The sequence below is a fragment of the Protopterus annectens genome, chromosome 7.part0 (assembly GCF_019279795.1).
Source record: "Protopterus annectens isolate FY-2018-M chromosome 7.part0, PAN1.0, whole genome shotgun sequence".
In the NCBI taxonomy this organism is placed as follows: domain Eukaryota; kingdom Metazoa; phylum Chordata; order Ceratodontiformes; family Protopteridae; genus Protopterus; species Protopterus annectens.
This window is the reverse complement of record NC_056739.1, coordinates 378,278,470-378,301,064: the sequence shown is the minus strand read 5'-3', so window position 1 is coordinate 378,301,064 and position 22,595 is coordinate 378,278,470.

Below are 22,595 nucleotides of genomic sequence, written 5' to 3'. Positions count from 1 at the left end.
CAATACACTGGGGCAAAGCTAGAAATAATGGGTAGAAAAGCAATTATTGTTACTCTTACCTCTCAAATGACCTCATTATGAATAATCTTCCTCATTTTGAGTCTTAAAAAGTCCATATTTCCTTATTGTTCCACATTTATAGGGTAGGTTACACCTTTAGTGCTAAGAATTTTTCTAATTAATGTCATGGACAGCCAAGAGATACACTCAGCAATAATGACAAGCTTTTTACCTTTATCATATTTAGTGGCAGTAACAGTTTCAGGTGATAACAGAGAACACTGGGTTTTGCCTAACAATGCCATTTAGTATTCTGGATTTGCACTTATGGAACATGGTACAGTGTTCTCCATTATCACCCTCGCTGGTATCAAAAGAAGATTTCCAGGCTAGTTGTTTTGTATTCAAATTTATATGCTCAGTAGCAAGTCCATGCAAACATTATTTTAAAACTGAAATCCAAGTAGTTATAGTTACCTCTGTCCCCTGCATTATTCCTGGAAGTATCATAAACCAGCAATTCCCCATGACTTCTGTAGCTAGCCTGACTGAGATTGGTATCTTGAGACAGTGTAAGAATTGCCTTATGCTGTCTGAGGATCATCCATTACTCAAACAACACAGCACAGTGAGTCAGAGATGTACATATATAATATCCTTGGAGGCAAAAATCTCACACACAGAAAACTCATATACCAAAATAGTCAGGAGTACACCACACATCACAGCTCTCCAAGGCCATCACAATTACGTATCATCCATCATATGCTGAGGTTCTAAAGATTAATGTGTCTAAACCTCAAAGACCTTCAAAACACAATTCAGGCACAATGCACACTCAGCATATTAAGCCTACTTCCTCACATAGTACAAGGAGTCTCAAAGTAACAGATGCTGAACCCCCTCCCATAAGGCAGGCATTGACCCAACTAAACATTCTTGTAATAGGTGACTCCATTGTAAGACATACAGGTATGTCTCTTACCAGATTGAGCAAGGAAAAAGTGATGGTTAGTTGCTTGTCTGGTGCCAGGATACATCAGAACTTGCAGGCTTGAATAAAAAGCACCAGTATGACTCTGTCATAGTTCATGCCAGAATGAATGACTTGAGAAGTATCTCCCTGCTTATATGAAGAGAGACATGATGGACCTCTCCAACTGTGTGCACAAGACAGGTATGAGCCTGCCTTCTCCAAGGCTGCTTCCGCAATATGAGCAAAATAATTGACTTCAATAATTGGCTTAGTTTTTGGAGTCATTGCAGATAATCAAAATAAGGGAGGTTACCTCCACAAAGAGAACAGTCACCACTGGAGTCTCCTGGGGTTCTGTGCTGGGACCTCTCCTGTTTGGCCTCTGCTTTTCTGAAGTAAACATCAGTACCAAAGGACTTGGTTGGCTGACTAAGCTAGGAGCAGTTAATGAATCCCCAAATGACTTAGCCATCATGCAGTAAGGTTTGTCTCAAATAAATAACTAGTGTCAAAATCATGGTCTGAAAATAGATGCCAAAACTGCATTATTGTATCCTTTGGGAAGTCATCTATACCAGAGAACAAATACATATGACAATTTGTCCCTAAGAGTTGGCCCAGTTGTTCAGGATTTGGGAACATATGTGGACCGTGACCTAACTTTTGACCAACATATATCTATTGTTGTAAGAAATTACTTCTATATTGCACAGCTAATAAACAAAAGGATTGTGCATAGATCTAGGGATGTCAACATTCCCCTTTACTCAACTCTCATTAGGCCAATCAGGCAAATCATTGAATATAATGTCCCCTTCGGTACGTATCTCTCCAGACACATGCAACAACTGGAATGGCCACAGAGATGCCTTATTAAAAGGATATAAGGCATAAACAGCATGTCTTACATGGACCCTTTCAAAGTCCTGTTATTATATTCAGCATCCTACAGACTTCTAAGAGGTGACCTGTGCCTGGCAAACAAGGCATCCTCTTACCCAATACTGAATCATTTACTCCACATCAGTAAGTTAGATGCCATCAGAAATACTCTGTATATGGATCTAAGCCTCTTCTGCAACATCAACAGAACAGTTTGGAGAGGCAGGTATATTTCGCAGAGGGTACCACTGCTTTGGAATGGACTCAGCATCCAAATAAAACAAAGTTCATCCCTGTCCATTTTCAAGTACAACTCAGATTTATGGATGGGAAACAGAACATTTACCCCAGAACTGCCCACCTCTAAACAAATAGACAAAACAGCTCCTAAATGCTTTATCCTATGCTTGGGTCCATTCAAAATATCTGTGGTATGATCCCATTTATTGTCATTGGGGGTAGTATAAATTTATTGGCCATCGGTTGGGTAAGGCCAGTCTACAGCCAAATAGGATAGGTTATTTTGAGGACAAACAGGGAAATTGGCTAGGCTTCAAATGGCCCACAAGGGCAGCTTGCCTAGTAGTTACCTATGAACCTATAACCCATCAGAAAAAAAAAACTATTATACATTATTTTTAAAAAGTATAAGAACAGTATTCATTGGCATACCTACCTGTACCCATGTTGTCTGGAGAAGTTAGGCCTCAGTGTAGTAGGTGAACAACTACAACTGTCTGTCTCTCTTCAGGAACATTTATGCTTAGAATATTTGTGAGTTTTTGATATGGTTTCCCATCCCAGTATTCTTAAAGCATTGCAAGTTGTCCATTTCAGATGAAGAGCAAGCTTTGTTGCTGCAGTTCTTTAGGAGATGCAATAGAGTGATACAGACATTTTGGTGGGGGTCCCTCTTCTGACCACAGCACCTACCACCCACCTACATCCCAACCCCAATCCTTTTCTGTCCTCTGGAATCCGGGATTTGAGATTATTTCAAATTTGGCATTGGGATTATTACCTTGTTGCAGTCATAAAAACATTGAACTTCCTTAGGATTAGCAATAATAAAAATAATTATTATTATAGTCATCATCATCGTCATCATCTTCATCATAGGTCTCTCCTTAGAAATGGCATTGCTCACACATGCACACTCTTATAACATACTTAGAACTATTTCTGAAAGTTTATTTTTATTTACTTATTTACTGCTATAAAAAGGTAATTGGACTAATGTTTACAGATCATTTACAACCATAGCTCAGGTCACAACAGTAACTGTAAATATTACAGGCAGAGGAATTATATGGTAGCTACTAAGTAGCATGTTTTGGCAGGAGGGAAGAAATCAAAATAGCATTTTAACCCACATGGATGTAGAGAGAAGATGCAAAACGTACACAATTTGTTCAGCATTCTGCAATATACTTGCCCCTTAAAAGCTCCTTCACAGTCAAGTCCAATAATTTTCTACCTTTAAATTTACATTTGTCTGCCCCCTTTCTGTATGTGACCCTGAAACTTTAGGTTAAAATGATTCTGTTATTGCTTTCCTGTTTTAGATAAGTGGAATAATTTTCTATCCACCTTTGCCTCCCTCCTCAATATAGAAACCTTCTGCTTAACTTCTCTCAGCAGCAGCATAGCAAGGATTCAGTGATGAAGAAATTGCCCAAAGTGTAAAGTGTTAGGGGTGTGATCGAGAGCTCCACAGTTTTACTTTTTTCTGTACTAAAATGCTTGTACAGAAATGCACTTGAGTTCATCATTTTTTTGTTTATTTCTTGCTGTGAACCTGTTCTCTACCTTAGGTAGGTAGCCAATGCACAATAAACCAAAGACATTTTGATTTGCTCTTCTCTTGAGAGCTGGAAGGCATGATTTGGTGAGGTATCTCTGGCTGAGTTACTGTAGTCGAATCAACTTTTTTTTTTTTTTGCACTTCACTTGATGAGGTGAGGGGGTGTATGTTTTTGGGATCAGCACAATGTGTTAGATGAGCCAAATACAGCTCTGTCCCTCAGATTATTTTCAGCAAGTATTTCTGTACCATTGATCTTGTAACATTTTATCAGAAGTCTTGGTGATTAGATGTTGCCTCGCTTCACATTATGTGTTCATTTTTTTGTTTGTCTTTATTAGGTTTATTTTAATGCTGGCTAACGGTGATTATTCAACAGCTATTTTTTTTATAATTATACTTATTAAAAATCAGTCATATTCCACATGTCGGTCACAGCAGCTAGAGTGACAGACAAAACCAAATGGTTAATCTGACTTCAGTTTTGGGTTGAAAACACCCTGCTGAGCACTCAGCAACATCAAATGACCACTAAGGGAGTGTGAGCAGCTAACACTGTGAGACATTCAAGTGACATAAAACTGCAGTATTAATAATACTATACTAGACACTAATGCAATAAAAGACAGGAAATGTACTCTGCACCACTGACAGGACTCATTGCTACTGTAGAAGCAAGATTACAGGTAGAAAAATGGCTTGCACTTTGCTGTAATGTCTCTTTGGCAAGTCCCATGGGCCACATAAAACATAATGTCTCTACGACAGCCCAGTGCACGGGCCCCCTGTGTGAGTGGGGCCTTATTTGGACACATGGGTCCAATTGGCTTAAGGCTGTCCCTAGTGCATAGTTTTGCTGTGTGGTATTCACCACAGTAGAGGATGTAAAGATAATAGGGTCATTGCTGCAGTATATTTGCTGCAGTATATCTTCCCTTACTTATGGTACTGTGTGCATGTTCTGCCTCTGCTACCTTTTATTAGATGGTTGTCATGTCGACCTATCTTTTAAGACTCTTTAAGTTAATTTCTCACCACATATACATTTGGAATTTTATAACTTGCATATAGGAAGAGGTTTTATCAGGTATCATGTTCACACTATTTCTTTCTTTGTAAACATGCTGCAAAACTAACCATCTGCAATACTATATGGAACATGAATGTATTTGTACCATGATACTCTGCCCTGATTCCAGGGTTCGGTGTCTGGAACATTGTACAGTGAATAAGCTGTACAATTTACCTCATTGTGTTGCTGTTATAACTCTGCATATTAATCAAACAGTTGCACAATAATAATTAATAATGCGATTTGCTTCCTTGATCATGCTGTCATTTATTTTATTTAATTCCCCCTCCCCTTCTCTGTCACTCTGCACAGTTCTCATTGTTACCACACAGTGAGATAAACAAATCAATGACTTAAAGCTGCATGTGATATTTATTTATTGATTTATTTACACTAATCAAGCTTGACCAGCTTAGTACAATAAGAAACATCATGAAACATAAACAGAGTACATATGCAGATTCAGTAGAAGAGAGGACAAGGTCACAACTATTACGTGTGATAAGATATACCTCCTGTGTCTTGACTACTATGCCATCAAGTCGTAGTGCAGTAAAAGACTCCTGAGTGGAGAGCTATATACATGTATACAGGTTTTGTAATATATATATATATATATATATATATATATATATATATATATATATATATATATATATACAATAATTATATGTCTACAGAATGTTTAGATAGAGATATTGTTATAAATAAACATGTTTAGCATGTTAAGAGGAAAAGTTCTGAGGATATAAGTGTGTTAATCAGGTAGGCATAGTAAAGTGGCAAATGAAATGCCACAGTTATGAGCATTAAGTTATATGTCCTATGCTACTACATTTGATTTTGCTTCATCTAAGTAAGAATCTTTGAGTAATGGGTCTAAATGTGACAACATTAGAGATTTCTGCGAAGCTTGCAGGTGAACCCCTGAGATAATTTGGGAGCAAAAATTTTTACATTCCACTCATAATAACATTTTACACAATGGCTGCCATTGACAACTATGTGCCACTTTCCATTTCTGCAAAAGCAGACGAGGCCTACAAATCATCGGCAGCTTTGCAGTATCTTTGCTTATAACTAACGCAGTGTGGTCTGTACAAAATGTGGACTGCTATAAGGTGGTAGCAAAAAGGAACACAAGTTATGATTCAACTCTTAAATACTGCCTTTAACTTCAGGAGCAGGGAAGTTTTGCATCAGAGGATATAAAGGAATAGGCATGAAATCAACAGCATGCTTCATTTGACAGTAAAATTTAAGTTACTAATTATTATTCATTCCTTACTAATGTCACAGCTCCTATTAATATGCCATGAAATGATTTGTCTCTTCATTTACTTTGCAAATCATTTTGAATTCATATTTATGAATGCTATTGGCACTAAGATATTAAATTTAGAATTTATAGTACCAAGCTTCAAATGGATGTGGCATTTCATTTAGCCCTAGGTTTGGGTTATTTCAGTTTTATACTTCATACTTAATTTAAGATTATGGTATCAAACTGAAATATAACATTTCAAATACCTAGTTTCATGGCTAAGATGAGGCTGTTGTGATTTGCCAGAAGTCATACAATATGCATTGGGTACTTGCAGAAAATATAGATTATATCTAATTACTTAAATATTACAGAGATGTGAATTGTTCTTAGCTGCTTACTGATATGTTATAATAGTTAAATGTATTTTCTCAGGCTTATCCGATTACTAAATGATAAAAGGTTGATAAAGTTAGTACAGTTGTTTGTATAAGTTAGTATTCTGGGGAAGATTTCTTCTAGATTCCCCAGTGTATTCTGTGCAACAAACTCAAAATGCAAAATGCGCATTCTTCCAAATAACATAAAGTCTTGTGGTCTTCACAGAAAATAACAACGGTGCCTTTAACTATGTTCCAAGATATGAGGAGAATAGTCTGTGGTAAGAATGTTTCTTCTTGAGTTCTCAGAGAAGAAATTAAAAAGTTTCTTACTTGGGTTTTCTTTCTCTGTAGACGAGTGTTTTTACCAAAGATACAGCTCTGGTCAAAAGATTCCACTTAAGCAATAGGGAATGCGCTGGTTTGTTCTCTCACAGATTTGTTCTATGCTTAATCCTATCTTATGACTTAATTTTTTCTGTTGGAAACTATTGTTTGCAGAACTTGGTACTATGTTACTTTAGTTTGATGATCAAGTGTCTATTGTTTTGTGGAGCTTTTCTCCCCGTCCACTGAAAAAGGGCTCTGACCCAGTTGGACTAACCCGGTCAACAAATGTAAAATAAATAAATAAATAACTAAATTGGTCATTCATTAGCACCACGTGTTCAATATTTATTCTAGCCAGGTGTTACATTTCTTAAAGACACATTCCATTATACTAAAACACAATTCAATTAAACCAGCATGGCTACCATTTACAATGAATACTGCTATATACAAACACACTATTTACAGAGATTTATGCAACTTTTCACTCTTAGGGGTCACATATGCTTCTCACTAGTGAGGAATACCAGACAATGTTACAACTGAACCTCCGACCCTTTCTGGCTTGAAACCTTCAGTTTCATGCCACTTTGACTGATTTATATCCCAAAAAGTCCATTCCATTTATAGTAGATTCAACCAGGCCAATACAATTATGTCTTTTAGGTGGCTGTAACCCCTTCAGTTTGATTGAGGATCTTAACGTCTTCAATTTTTTGATTAGTTCATCACACCTATTACCTGGGCTATTTTCCACTCATAACTTTGTTCTGCTTCCTATTATCACAAGTATAACCCCCCCCCCCAATCCATTATCTTATATTTAAAGACTTGAGTTGTTATGCTCATATTATGATATGTGAACATTAAAAAACCTCTGGTGCTAGTGAATGGATCTCCAGAAAGGAAACCACCATAGGTACCATCCATGCAAAAAAAAAATATTTAAGCTCATAATGCACACCAATAACATTTCATCTTCTGGCAATAGACATCTTCAGAAGGCTTTTGCATGGATGATACCCTGTGGTGGTTTCCCTTCTGGCATTGAGTTCACTAGGACTAGAAGTTATTTTTGTATTTGTTTGTTTTTGACAGTCTACTTCTTCACTGGACATTAGTATCATACTTGAATATGTCTGCTTTAAGCAATTTATTTACTATTTCCTTTATTTAATTTCTTAGTATTTAATGTTCTGGAAGGTTTTGTCATAATATTTACTCTTAAAATAGTCTCAACCTGATGTTGACTCAGAGGTGTGCTGTTGGGTTGTTCTACATATCCTTGCATGTTCCCTAACAGAATGTTCCTTTTTCCTGTTCTGTTTTGTTGTTTTGGCTTAGTGTGTGTTCTACTGGAAATGCAGCTGCAGACATCAATTCTCTGTGTTTATTGAGCTAACTAGTCTTTCTTTCTACAATTACTACAAATATTCATGTTTCCTTCCATGATTCAAAATAGTAATATATATCTCTCCTTGTATTCTTTAAATCAGAAAATTACATTTACTTTGCATTTTGCTGTTCTTTGTGTTTAGGTGTTTCGCAATTTCCTTTTCTTCCATTACTTAAATATATAGGATAGTGTAATCAACATACTTTGTTTTTCATTTTTAACTATGTCCTTTACAATATCCAATGTTACGATCTACTCTACATATTTCCTTGACTGTATCTCTAAAAATGTGGTAACTTTGAAAGCAGTAAATTATTCCTCAGTCTCTCCTAGAATTTATATCTATTTAAATACTGTCAGCTCTTGGGGATTTAATGTTTTAAATTCCTAATCTGTATAGAAACGAAACTAAAAATTCATTACTTGGGTTTCCTTGCCAAATGTTTTATACATCAGTACTTGAATCAAAATGATGGGGAAAAAGCAAGTAAACAAATAATTCCTGCAAATGTATTGCTGTTATTTCAGACATTACAGTTTTTTTTTTTTTTTTTTTTTTTTGCGGAGACCTTTGGAGAAGTGTATTTTTCAGCTCCATAGATACTCATAACTCAGCCTTGCTGTTACTCAGCATTATCTGCCAAGATTAAAACATTTGCAGCTGTTTGTGACATATTACGTCCTTGAAATTTGGGTTCATTTGGCTTACTTTTATTTTCCCTTGAGTATTTGTAATTTCTTTGCATATCCATTCAGATTTTTGCGTATATCTTCTCCATGTTTTACAACAGTAGAATTCTCAGATTACATTGGAATGTTATGCTGTGGACAGAGAGGGTTTAATAATCAACATTCCATAAGGATGCTACATAAATAGTTATGTGCTACAGAAGCTATAGAATGTCTGGAAAAATAGGTATTGGCACAATGAAATGCATAATAAAAGACTAAACCTGTTTTGACAATACATATGGGAATGTTTAGAAACAGCACTAGCACATTTGCTTGTCTGAGTAGTTTTAAAACATCGTTGGCTGCTAGCTTTAAAAATAATTATGCATCCATTCATTCAATATTGCCACTGTTAAAGTGTTTAGAAAAACTCTGAAGTTCTTGTTTAATTTTTGATTAATTTTTATCTTAGACTTCTAACACATGAGAATTTGTAAGCCATAAGACATGGCAGGATGAATGCAGATAAATTAGGTTAAATTGTCTGAAGCTTAATAACACATAATGCTACAATTTAAGTGCACTTAGACATGCATGCATTCTTGACACATGTAATGATCATGTCCTCTCAAGTGCAGGACTGTTTTCAAGTACCTCCTCCCCTCGTAATGAATCATGGGAACATTTATCAATGACCCGGGACTAATGCCTATAATAATGATAGTAGCCGTAATTATCCTAAAAGTAGTGAAAGTCAATCTCTCCACCAGTTAAACTCTAATAACAACATTATCCTGGGAGAAGCTACTATAGAAAATACAGCTCCACCTAGATCTTCAGACATACAACTCTTACATGTGCGCTCATCAGCATCTGAACTGGATGTTTTTTCACTCCCTGATTCCATGAAGAATAAACAGACATCCAGTTCAGCTATAGATATTATAAACAATACATCTGAAATTGATTAATCTATTTTGGAAAAAAGAACATCAAAATGAAGTGAAGAGATATCCACTACCTCTTCTAGTTTTTCTAGAGGTATGCCAACAACCGAATCAATCGATTCAATGTCTGTTACAACTCCAGCTTCCTCTACAGGTTCTACCAACCACAAGAGAAAAAGTCAAACCAGAGGAAGGAGCAGAAATCAGGAAAAGAAGGAATGACTAACCACGCTAACAGGGATGGGACACCTAACCTTCACACAGGTAGGAGCACCAGTGACAAGAAGCAAAACCACCAAGAATTAATAGAAGTAGGACATACTGTTTCTAATTTATTAAAAGTTGCGTTTAGTAATGTAGAGCTGAGAGTTCTTGATAAAGGATTATCCTTTATTCTATCTGAAAATGGTAATTTGAATGATACGGTATCTGAATTAAAAATGTTTGTGAGAAACCAAGATTTAAAATGCATGTTTAAAAATAATGTTGCTCATTCTAATATGCAGTTAAAATACACTAGCACTTTTATCTATAATAATGCAGTGACGATTAAGGCTTTTTATAATATGTGTGCGAATGAACTGTATAAGCTGTTTTTTTGAACAAAATAAGACATTTTTTAATTTAGACTTAGAAGAACATGAAGCTTGAAAATGCTTGATTCAAAGAGATGACATAATTATAAAGCAATAAGAATAGTGTGGCAAAACAGTTATTATGAACACTGCTGATTATGTGAGCTGGATGTTTACACTACTTTCTGATGAATGCACATTTAAAATTAACAAAATAGAAGTAAACAAAACTATTTATGCTGTAAAAACATTGTTATATGATTTGTTAATGGAGAGTTCTATTACTCCTGAGCTTTACAATTTTCTGTATATAGAGAATCCTGTGATTCCCATTATATATGGGCTCCCTAAGATTCATAAAAAAACACTGATACCACAATGAGACCCAATGTGTCTGGAAGTAGACGGGTTATTACTGCTCTATCTAAATATTTGGAGTATGAGTTATGTAAATTGTTAAAATATAGTAAATGCTATATAAAAGACAAAAATGATTTCTTATCTGCATTGTATATATGGATGAATAATAATGAGTTAGGTAGGCTGTGGCTTGTTACCTTAGATGTCAAATCGTTATTTACCATTATTTCAAATGAAATAGGTATGCAATATGTTAGACAGTTTTTATTTTATAGTGACTTTTCTAGTAGTGAAATAGAATTAATTTGTTCTATATTAGATACAGTTCTTTGCAATAATGTTTTTTTCTGTTTAAGGACAAATGTTATGATTAATTCTCAGGTGTTGCCATGTGCACACCTGTAGCAAATAGCTACACTAACCTAGTATTAGCTAAATGGGAAGAAGTCCATAATTTCAGCAATGAAAATAATTCATATTACATATAACTTTCCTTTTATAAAAGATTTATGGATGACATCTTCCTTCTTTGGAAGAGAGATGGACAGTCTTTACATAGTTTTGTTGAATATTTACAGATGATGGCTAATTTTTTATCTTTTGAATTAAAGTATTCTGAATGTAATATTATTTTTTGGATATTAACATTACATATAATAATTATAAGTTTGATGCTTCTATCTATAAGAAGAATGTACAGGCCACATGCTATGTATATGCCAACAGTATGCATCCAAGGCATATTTATAGAGGGGGTAGTAAGAAATTAGCTACTTAGGGCTAGCAGATTAAACACGACTACTGAAGGTTTTAATAGAGAGGTAGATGCTATGGTTCATGATTTTACTTTAAGAAAATATAATACTAAAATTATTAATGATGATATATTATTTATAAATTCTGAAAGAGAAAAAGAAATTGGGATATTCTAACATCTGATAATGAAGTTAAAACATTTGTAAGTGATAAACCCCATTTTGTGTTTTAAGAAACAATACATTTAAACAATAGTTCTGTTATAAGGATTGTGCCCTCTCTAATAGTACTAAGGCCACTTCTGCTACTAATAGAAATCAGACAATGCCATGTTATAATTGTGTCTTTTATAAATTCATTAATCCATCTAATAATTTATTTATCTTTTTTCAAAGAAAAAATAATTTTAATGTATATGCAAATAGTTTTGCTGAGAAAGCGGTTTATCTGGAAATTGTGAAAAATGTATGTCATAAAACTAATCAGAAGTTGCAAGATAGAATTGCTTCACATTTGTCAGATATACATAAGTGCATTGGAGCAAATGCATTATTTAAGCATATTGATACTTGTGATATTGAACATACATTTAAATTTAGAGTGTTAGGCTAAAGTTTCTGTTGGTATTAGGGGAGGTGACTTGAATAATAGAACTGAGATCGAAGAATACAAATGGATAAATTATTTTAGTGCAGACTACCCACCATGACTGAATAGTTAAAATAGTATTAAACCACTATTAAAAGAGAGACTAACATATGTTAAATAGGGTCCACTTTTTAATTTCGAAACTTCAAAACCTCGACCATCACATTTCTGTAGTTCACATGTTTGAAGTTTTGAAATCTTGAAACTGAACAATTGAGATCACCTGACAATGCAGGACAGTAACTTTACTGTTCTCTTCATTGTAGTGCAATCTCGGAGTTGGTATATTTAAGTAGCAGGGGTGTGGGGGACACAGTGGTTGCAGGTGTGCTTTTCCCCCTGCAAAAACGTGATTGTTAATGTTTTATTGTTTTAGTTTTTTTTTTTTATTTTGAGATTTCAAAACTTTGAACATCTGAACCTCGGGATTGTGAAGTTAAGTTTCAAAATTACAAAGTGGACCAGTTAAATAATATTTAAGTACTTTATATATATATATATATATATATATATATATATATATATATATATATATATTTTTTTTTTTACAAATACACTTTTATAGGTTATATTTTTATCAGTGACACATATATTTATAAATAGTATTTAGAGTTTGTATTTCTTTGAATGCCTAAACTGACAATTAGTACTCTTAGACATGTGATTGATTCTTCATTTTTTATTTGCTGGTGGGGGGTTTTGAATTGTATATATTGATGGGATTGTAGCAGTTGCTCCTTTTTTTACACTGAGGAAGAGTCCTGTGAGACTTGAGAGCTTTTTGTTTTTCTTGAATTTATTAAAGGATTTTGAGACATTTGTGCTGTTGTTTTGCAGGATTCAAGAATGTTTTGTATACCAAGGATAAATCACCTCTCAGCAGTCTGTAGGAAAAAAATACATAGATAGGCTTTGAGACAACCTGCATAGGACATTGTGTTTATGCCCTGTATTCTTTTTGTGAGGAACCTCTGTGGACATTCCAGTGATTGAATGTGCTTGGTTTGGTACATACCAAAGGGGGCATTATACTCAGTAATGGGTCTGATGAGGGTTGAGTACAGTGACCCAGTGACTTGCCTGGACCTAGATGTCATGCCCTTAAACATGATCTATCAATGTAAAACAATGTCAACCAACATGTTAGTTGACATTGTTTTATATTGGTAAATCATGTTTCATATCCATGCTGGTCATTATTTAGTATATATATATATATATATATATATATATATATATATATATATATATGCACATATCATTTTGTTTTACCTTTTTAGTATTCTGTTCTTACTTATTAACTATCATGATTATTTTTGCCACTCATGGATTGGTTCAAAGATTTATTAATGGAGCTTTTTATTAATTGGTGAAATGTGTTTTCTTATATAAAGGTGGCTGTATTTGTTTTTGTTATGATTTTCTTACTACATTAGGCACATTTAGTCAAAAGTTTGGTTAATATCTGCATGATTCCCCAAATCCCTCACTACTGTGTCTACTTTTAATGCCTTTTTATAAATGAGGTACATTTCCTGGGTGTTTGACTTTCCAAAGTGTACTATTATGCATTTCTTGGCTTTGTGTTTTAAGCCATGGTTTTGGCACTAGTCATTTGTCTATGTCAGACCTTTCTGTAAGGAGTTAGTATCTTGTGGGGTTTCTATGATTCCTTCTAGCTTCCAGTCATCTGTAAGTTGGTAAGCCAGAGACCCTTGACATTGGCCTTGACTTCCAAAAAGAGATGTCAAAGAAGAGTGAAACCAGCAAAGAGCCCTGAGAGGACTTCACTGGTGACCAGCCTTTCTGTGAAGGAGGTCTTTACAATCCTAACTTCCTGGGTCCTATCTCTTAGCAAGCTGGATATCTAGCAAGTTATATAGTGGTTTGTGCCTAATTCTGTGAGTTTTTTACAATGCCCATATCAGGTATCATATCAAATGTCTTAGCTAGATAAAGATAGGCAGTATACACAATTTTGCCCTCATCCATTGCTTGGTGACTTTGTCAAAGAAGTCCACTGTGGCATGAACTACCTTTGACAAAACCACCCTTGATTGGGTCCAGTGTCTGAAGGTTTCCTATGTAATTGTTAATCAACTTCATGATGATTGTTTCCATGGGTTTGCATAATATAGTAGTCAGATTAATGGGTCTTTAGTTCCAGGGAACTGTTGATGGTTCACCCTTGTGCAGATGGATGACTGTTGGAGTCCTACATTCATGTGGCATGAAGCCTGTGTGGAGGCTGAACTAATGATTATATCTGACTTCTATGTGAATGGTCAATTGTTTCTAAAATTCACAACATCCCATTATACTTATTGGTACACATGTGAATACTAGGCTAACTGCCATGAATGGCCATTTTAATAGTAGCCAATAACTTGAAGTCAGAATCAAACCCTCTACCTATATATGTGGTGAAGAACTTAACCATTATGCCAAAACCAAGTGACACTGATGATTATTACCTTCGTCTGGATACTGCCACTGAAAAAAAAGAAAGAAAAAAAAATGAAAACTACTGGTTACATTCTATTCATATTATTCATGTCTCCCTGTATACCTCTCCATCATGCATACCACATTGTATATGTCATGTTTGCTGTTCTAAATTATATGAAACATGGTAAAGTTCATTAGCATTTTTATGTAGTTTACATAGTTTCTTACTTTTTATTTCTGTTATTGACCATAATTATGTGTAGTTTTTCCTCAGTTGCTGCCATACAACACTCATGTATAGATCTCTTTCTCTTCTCAGATAACCTTTTTGATCACTGCTATATCAAATTAGCATTTGCTGCGCATACAGAACATATGTAATTTTTTCAGTTCATAATCCTGTTACTCATATTATATTATGTTTTATAACATGTTCAGAAATTCCCTTGATACATATTGTCTTCCTTTATTTTAATGTTACTGAGTGTTTCTTTCCTAGAATACACTTAAATGGAGTTTTTTAGTTATACCAGTCAATGAAAGGTAAAATAAATAGATAAACAGCATGAGGAAAGCAATTAATACTGGAAGAAACAGTGTAATGACACCACTTTCTATGATTCCATTTAGATATGTTTTCTTCTGATGCCTGTGTTGTTCATTGTTACAATCATTAAATTCTGAAGTAGTAAAAAGAAAAAAAAAAAAGAATTGCAGAAGGGAACCTTTCTTTTGCCATTTTGCATACTAAACTGTATTTTTTACGTTCATAGGTTCATAGGTTCATAGGTAGATACTAGGCTATCTGCCCTAGGGCATTTATAAGCCTAGCCAGAGTGTATTTGGCTTCCGCCTCCCTATTAGATTAGCCTACTGTGCCTCTGTAAAGTAGGTCACAGAAGGTACCCTTTTAAGATTAGTTTACTGTGCCTCTGTCTAGCAGGGACACAGAAGAGATCCCAGGGGTGAATTTGCGATTTCCCATCCACGCGTCCATATTTCGCTTGAAGAGGGTCAGCGAGGGGCTATGTCTAACATGAATTGGGATTCTATTCCAGAGTGAGGGGAGCCTTTGTGAAATGAATCTGTCCCTCCAGCATGTCCTATTTATTTCTGTGCTGAGGTTTAAGTCCCTGGAGCGTGTAGCTCTAAGAGACTTGGATTTTTTGAGGTGGAGCATGTCCATTAATTCTGGGTTTGACATGGCTTTGTACGTCAGGCATAGATCACCTCTGAGTAGGCGGTAAGCAACTAAGTAGAACTGGAGTTTCTTTAGTCGAGCTGCATAGGACATCTCTTTGTAGCCCATGATCCTCTTGGTGAGGTACTTTTGGGGTCTCTCCAGTTGCTGCAGGTGTCGGGTAAGGTACATCCCAAAAGGGGCATTGTATTCAATTATGGGCCTGATGAGTGATGAGTAGAGGGGCACAATGACCTCTCTTGATCTAGATGCAAACCCTTTCGCGATAAGGTGGGCTATATAGAAGGTCTTTCTAACCACTTTGGCAACGTGATTATCAAAGGAGAGATTACTATTTATGTTGGTCCCCAAATCTCTAATTACTTCTTCCGTACTTAATGGATTACCACCTATGTGGTAATTTGTGGGCACCTTGTTTTTCCCAAAGGGGATGGCTATGCACTTTTTAGCATTTAGCTTGAGACCGTGGCTCTGGCACCAAGCATCTGTCTCTGTGAGACCCTTTTGGAGGATGCTTGTGTCAGCTGGAGATTCGATTATGGCCCCCAGTTTGCAGTCATCTGTGAACTTTGTCAGCCATAATCCCCCCGTGTTAGCCTGAACCTCAGAGAAGTATATACCGAACAAGAGAGTTCCCAGAACTGAGCCCTGTGGGATGCAACTTGTAACTGGTTTGGATTTGGACATGGCACCTGCGATTCTGACCATGTGGGTTCTATCTTTGAGCCAGTTTGCAACCCATCTTGTGATATAGGGGTTGATATTTAAGCTGGTAAGCTTATTTATGATGCCCGAGTGGGGTATTGTGTCGAAGGCTTTTGCGAGGTCCTGGTAGGCTGTGTGGACTACCTTGCCCTCATCTATGGCTTTGGTAACAGTTTCAAAGAAATCAACTAGGTTTAAGAGGCAAGATCAGCCCTTAACAAAGCCGAATTGGGTAGGGTCCAGTGTCTGGAGGCTCCCAATGTCTTTGTTTATGAGTTCCATGATAATACTCTCCATAGCTTTACAGACCAGACTAGTCAGGCTTATGAGGCAATAGTTCCCAGGGTCTGTTGAGGCACCACCTTTGTGGAGTGGGACCACTGTAGCTGTACGCCATTCTTTGGGTACATATCCTGTAGTAAGGCTAAGTTTGAACAGTGACTTAATGTGAGGGTTGCCCTCATTGTGTGGCCCTCATTGTTGTGTATTTTCTGTTTCTGTCATCAAAACTTAAAATTAATAAGCAATTGTAACTTTAATAGTAGGTATGAATATTTCAGAAGTGGTATAATATTGCTTTGTGTCACCCATGAGCTGAGGGATCTGTCTGTCATGCTGAACTGCAAGTAATGTTTATACATTGAAACAAGTAGTACTTAACCTGAAAAGTGATTCCCATGCTTGGACTGCATGCTTTTTTAAATTACTGTTAGTCTAATGGAAAAAAGAATAAAACTTGGAACAATAGTTCCTGAATTAAAAGTGTGTATCGTTATATTTAATAAATATTTAGTATTGTGTATTATTGCAACTTCAAACAATTCTATAGTGCTTTGTTTGATTTCTGCTATTTTGAAGATGATGCAACAATATCTTATACAATTTTAACTTTTCTGAGAAAAGCATTCAGAGCAAAACTTTACTTTTAAAAAATGGATGTATTTAACATCAAGATCTGCATTCAGTTCCTAATTTTAGATTATAGTTTCTTACTTGTCTTAATAAGAAAAAAACGATCAAATGAATATCACTTAATTAAATTAAATTTGATAATTATCCAACATTTAAGTTTCTTTTAATGCAGCAATTAATTTCTAAATTCCTGATGAAGGACAAATACAGGATCTTTCTGAATATCATGTGCTTACCAATTAAATTTTCTTTCCACGAGAAGGCCTTTGCCAAGTTTAATTCATGGCACCATTTGTTCCCAGCATATGTAATGATTCAAATTAGTCCTACGTGCAGTTTTACAAGTCACATAGAAACCTTGTTTAACTGCAAAATCATGCCATCTTTTCAGAAGTACTGGATGCAGTCCATCTATTTTTTTTATTACTGAATTGCTCGTTAGTACAGTTAATAAGCATTCCCTGTCAGTTTAATAAAACTTCAAACCTAAGCACTTGGTAAATGGATAATTTCATTAGGCATTTAGACAGCTTAAACAAAAGCTTTTCAATATCCCAAATGCCATCCAAGCTTAGAATTACAGTAATCATCTTTTGCTCATTTTATTTGTGTTTTGTTTGCAACTCATTAGAGTAATGGGCTTCCCTTCTTTGCCAGATCGAAAAAGTGAAGTATTTATCTGGGTAAACTGGCAAACCCCAGTGATATGCCCTCCCCTGAATGTCAGTGTAAAATAAACTTCTCAGTCAGAACACTGATTTTAAATAAAGTGTTGAATACAGGACAGGTTTTAAAAGAAGCTACTAAGATTATTTTCATGGTAGAACTGTTCTGTTTATTAGGAAGTAAAAGATAACCATACTTACCTTATTGTTGAATTACTCTAATTTTGTTGTACCCATTATATTGAGCTGCATTGTATAAATTAATTTTATTGCAGCGTTTCTCCCCAGGATGAGAATGAAATTAGCAATTTGTGAATACTACTACTCTAGCTTGGCTAACAAATTCTTACATATACAGTGTGTGTGTGTGTGTGTGTGTGTGTGTGTGTGTGTGTGTGTGTGTGTGTGTGTGTGTGTGTGTGTCTTCTTGTTTTTCATTAGAAGAGCTTTATAAAACCATTACAGTTTTAACTCAGCTTACATTTTGAAATAAATGTTGTATATCTGTTTCCTTAACTATACTGTAATAGTGAACTATAACAAGATAGTAAACTTTTAACTAAAGTACATTAAAAAACAGCATATAATTAGTAACCACTTAACTTTTTCTACAGCTATGACTTTGTGTATAAGGTGTGAAAATAGATTCAGGGAGCTTGGACAGCGTAGTGGTGCAGCGATAATGTTGTCACCTCATAATAAGAGGTTCTCCGGTTTGATTCTTGGCTGGAGTGCCTTCTGTGTGGAGTCTGCATGTCCTCCCTATATTCATGTGGGTTTTCTCCAGGTCATCCGGTTTCCTTCCATGTTACAAAGGCATGCATCTTGAGGATTTCTCCCCAGGCCTCTACTGAAAATTGGCTTTGTTCCAAGTCGGACTTTCCTGGTTAATAAATGTTAAATACATTTACGATATACTGAACTTTATAATAACTCCTTCAATATTTTTTCATTTATCCAGAATTCTGCAATGTTGAAGCAATACAAGTAAGTTTTTATTTCACCCTTGAAGGGTGCTTCTTTTTTTTCTCCCCACTATGTGACAATGGAGTTAGTATATAAAAGTAATGCAAGTGTGAAGCTCACCATGTGGGCAGCTGCTAGTAGATTGACCCTGCTAAAGATATCTATTCTGTGGTTTCTCCCACATTATTGTCAGGTTTGTTTTTTGAGTGTATCTTGCCCAGTTTGTTGTTGGTGAGCTGTATTTTGACTTTATGTGGAGGCCAATCTGTCCATCTGCCAATGTATGCCCATGCATCAGTGTACATGTATATATCATAGCTGTGGTGCTGCAGTTAACCTTTTTTTTAATTTTTATTGTTTTTCTTTACAGTTTGCATGGAAATTTGTGGTACAAAGCTTAACATATGAACAATACATTAGCCTATACATGATTGCTGTCTGCTTCTCCTCTGGACAAAATGCCACCACAGGTGGACAGAGCTTATCTTGGGTAACAACTACCATTCCTCAAGAAACTGTACCGACTTGCAAACTTTCACTACAGAATTAAAATAAAAATAAAACACTGTAAACTTCTATGACTTTAATCAACACCCCAACAAGATACAACAAACAAAGTAAAAAAGTTTCTGTATTAGATTGGATACTTACTTCCATTCCTATTAATTTTTCATCTTCATGGAACCTTCCAAATAATATCTGTGATTATTGTCCAACATTTACTAACAGACCAAACACCCATATATCTAAGCCTCATAGCTACAACATGGTACTCAGTGTCAAGTTTTAATCCACAAAGTTTACATCCATATTACAAAGTTATAATTGTTCATGTCTGAAAACACTCCCACTTGATGATGCCATTGCAAAATCCAGTTCTGTCTTGCTCAGCATACTTAATGAACAGGACCCGGTTTGAAGAAAAAGAGTCAAAGTGAACCCAGCCCCATGGTTATACAAATCAACCCAAGAACTCATGCACAATAGGGACATGGCTTGAAACTTCTGGCCTAAACACAGAACACAACAAAACCTCCAAGTCCACAAATCCTTCTATAATGTTATCAAAACCAAAATTAGAGTTGGCAAAAAAATGATAACATACCACATTTCAGAACATCAATAAAAACAATCCAAAATGTTTCTGGTCATCCATTAAGTATTTTTTATCCCCAAGAAGAAAGACCAGGCCACTCCATTATCTAACAGCACCCCATAAGAGATTGCTTCAACACTTAACTCTATACTTTATTGATATTATAAGTACTTTAGCAAAATCAACAAGCAGACATCCACACTGCCACCATCAGCCTATATGCCATATTAATCTACTCTAAAAAAAAGAAAATAATACAAAAAATAAATCCTACTGTTTTTGCTCCAGGCAACTTTTCCATGCAATATCTCAACTGACCCTAGTATAGCTCACCCGGTGTCTATTTTAATAAATAGAGCCATCAATATTTCTTATGTTCTATCCCTTTATTTAAAATAATCATTCATTCTCCCACTACATAAGGGGTGCAAACTAAAGTTATTTCTCAAACTATAGGCCAATTGCAGTACTGTTACCTTTGTCCAAAAATCCAAGAAAATTGTATCCCTAGACTTCTCCAATACCTCCTTGACCATCTGCTTCTCACCTTTACTCAGTATGGCTTTTGCTCAAGACACAGTATTGCTACTGCCCTTCTTAACTTTGTCAACACCATTAACCAAGCAAGAAACAATTCTATCATGGTTTCTGCCTTATTTCTTGACTTATCAAAAACCTTTGATGATGTCCGTCATACAAAACTAATACAACAGCTATTTTCCCACAGTCTTTTATCTTCAGCCCTGCAATGGTTGATAAGCTACTATTGGATTGACAACAGTTTAATGGGAAAGTGCTTCCTGCCAATCCCTATCTGGGTCCTCCAAGGATCTATTTTGGGCCCTCTGATTTTTAATATTTTCATTAGCAACCTCTATACTATATATTTAAAGATGCCTCCTTAATCCAGTATGCCAACGATTTGACCGTTGTATATTCTGCCACAACTGTGGCCCATCTTCAACATATAACCCAGCAATCTTTTACCACCAATGAATCCTATCTTAATAACTCAGAGTTCCAACTAATCAAAAGAAAAGAAAGCAACTCCTGTTCCTTCCCCAAAATAGCTACCTTTACTGTTACCTCCCTAACTAACACAAAAATAGAAATTGCATTGCGCACAAAACTATTATGGGTCATTACAAATGACAACTTGAAATTCGATTTGCATGTACATCATGCCATCAAAATGACCCACCTTAAACTTGACACATTTTATAGAATCAAACACTCCATCACAGACTGTTCTGTAAAAAATTTGAACTCTACATTTCTCTTGCCATCCCTACCATATGGCTCTCCAATATTGACAACTCTACAGGCCACACTCACATCAGAATAAGAGCAATAATGTAATAAAGTGGCAAGGTTTGCATCAAGTCTGCCTTATACGTCACACCACTGGATTACCATAAAACAACTGAACTGGCCTGAATTGCCTCATTACTTCACCTACTCTCAGGAAATTATATCGCACAAGATATCACACAGTCCAGAAAAATGCCCAACGATCACAGAAATCATTCTAAATTATACATAGTCAAGACAATTATGTTAAGAAGGTAAACTTCTTTCTAATGTTCACAAGTCCATTAACTCAACAGGAGAGCCACTATTAATCAACTTGCATAACTAAAATATGGAACTCAGTCCCACTGTCACCAAGACACAAAGATACAAATACATACAAATATTTCAGGCAGGGGCATTAATGCCTTTTATCCTGCCAATATACCAGAATAGCTGTTCCCATAATAAGTGTCCAGGCTGTTCTTAAAAATATCTAAACTAGTGCTTGTTTTAATGTAATTTGGTAGTCTGTTCCATGCATTAGCTGCTCTCTCATAGAATCAGTTAGTACCCTTCTCATTCCCATAGAATCTTCCATAGTGTCTGATGATTCTCTACTACTTTTTGATAACCCCAAAGATTCCCAGAGATAGTTGTCTCTAAATGCCCTATATACCTGAATAGCATCTCCTCTTAACCAAAAATATATTTTCTATACCCTGGTATTCATCTTCCACGTCTTCCTACTCTTTATTTCTTATTTCTCTGTGACTTTCAGCTTCTCCTCTGTTTATCTCTAGCACTAGCAGGAACTAAGACAAATATACTACTATCTATTCCACCACCACTTTTTTATATAAGTACAATATTAATCATTACTAAATCTTCAACTACTTCTCTGCTGTACTATACTAAACTACAGTATACAATACTATACTGTGATATACTATACTATACTATGCTATACTATACTATGCTATGCTATACTATACTATACTATGCTATACTATATTATAATGCACTATAAACTCACAAAAATCCCTAACTACATGTAACACAACCTACTAATAAATTCAACTTTCATATTTTTAATCTCTCTCCAAATGAATAACTGCTGTCTCTCCCATCCATCACTATAATTCTTGTATGGTTATTACTGTTGTGTTTATTATTTGAAAATACTCAATATCTTCATTTTGTTAAATTTTTAAACATTTCTAACCACTGTAACTATATCTAATATTATT